Genomic DNA, 1,721 nt, shown 5'->3' with positions numbered 1-1,721 from the left:
TGCTCTTCCACACCTCTGTATTTTACTCATCTGCCTCAAAGTCCCTTGCTCCTTATTCTAATGATAATCCTGCCACTTTTGTCCACACTCAGGTAAGCAGTCCCAAGCCCCACGCAGGCATGTCACTCCCTTTGCTTTAATCGGAGAGTGTTTTACATACACATCTATTGAGCACTTATCATAAGCCCTTCACACTCATCAACTCCTTCTCCACCCCAACTCTGGAGAAAACTAATAGACAAAGAAACCCAAGGTACCATGTACTGAGGACTGAGGACTTGGAGGAGGGTCTGATCTCTATAAATCCTCAAATGGAAGGAGTGGAAAGATTATCAAAGGTTCTGGAAGGGCCTCTCCCTTCTTTCTCCCTCTTCTCTCACCAGCCGTTATCAGAAAGGTGGGATCAGAATTGTTGAGCAGGGTTTAGGGTCATAGCAGAAGAGGAAGGTGAATGGAGCAGGGAGCATGGGGGACCCCTGCCTAGGGCTTCAGTGAAAAGAACTGCAAGGAAGATGGCCCTAACCCAATCCTCCTTGGATTAGGAAAGAAGACCGTATAGACAGGTCTTAAAGGCCAGTTTGGACCTAGTATTTACATGGCTGCCCCCTTGCATTAGTTCTTAAGGGGCAGGCATCTGCAACTGAAATCATTCCAATTTATTCTTATCTGCATTTCTTTCACCTGTAAACCTCACACGGTATTTGTTGAAAACAATGAACAAAAGAAACAAAAAGGTAACGGAAAACAAACAAAAAATACTTCCATAGAGCTATTTTCACTAAATTTGTTTCTTGAATAATTACAGCTCGTAATAAATACCCTGTCACATCCACTGTTAGTATGTACAGCTTTATGAGGAAAATCCATGTGGGTAAAATTATTACCGGTAAGAATTGCTTTTGCCCTCAAATTCGGAGACACGAGAGAGTTTTCCATTTAGGGGTTTAAGGCAAAATTGATTTCCCTAGAGGACTGCTCCGTGGAATCACTACCGTTAGTATGACTCTTTGCCAACATCAGAAGAGAATGGTTACAAGAATCAGAAGCAGAGGGGTGCCTGGGTGGCTCAGTCGGTTGAGCATCCGACTTCAGCTCAGGGCATGATCTCACAGTTCGTGAGTTCGAGGCCCGCATCCGGTTCTGTGCAGACAGCTCAGAGCCTGGAGCCTGCTTCAAATTCTGTGTCTCCCTCTCTCTCTGCTTCTCCCCTGCTCATGCTCTGTCTCTCTCTCTCTCTCTCTTTAAAAAAAAAAAAAAAAAAAAAAAAAAAAAGAACCAGAAGCAGATACCAAAGAACCACAGTCCCAACAATCACCCACCTGAATGAGCCCCAAAACTGCCACCCTGGCCCTACATTAAGAAATAATAATGATGACATAATGAAATTAAATAACATCCTAGTAAATAAAGTCATTAAACATTTTTCTCAGTATCTCAGACTTCATACTTTGGGGCATGACAATTAGGTTTTAAATTACAATAAAAAGAAATTCCAGGGAGGCTCATCCTGGTAATAATATTCCTTACATAGTATCCTACAATCTAATTTCCACTTGGCCATTGGCATTCCCCAGCAAACCCTGGCTGAAGGAAAAGAGGGAAAGTGTACAAAATATAAAAATATAATATAAAGAGAAAAGTGTAGTCACAATCAAACATCAATAGCAGTGAAGAGGCAAATAAGTGAATAATTATGTCCATGAGTGATGCCGTGCCCATCT

The sequence above is a fragment of the Lynx canadensis genome, chromosome B2 (genome assembly GCF_007474595.2).
Source record: "Lynx canadensis isolate LIC74 chromosome B2, mLynCan4.pri.v2, whole genome shotgun sequence".
Lineage (NCBI taxonomy): Eukaryota > Metazoa > Chordata > Mammalia > Carnivora > Felidae > Lynx > Lynx canadensis.
This window is presented reverse-complemented; position numbering follows the sequence as displayed.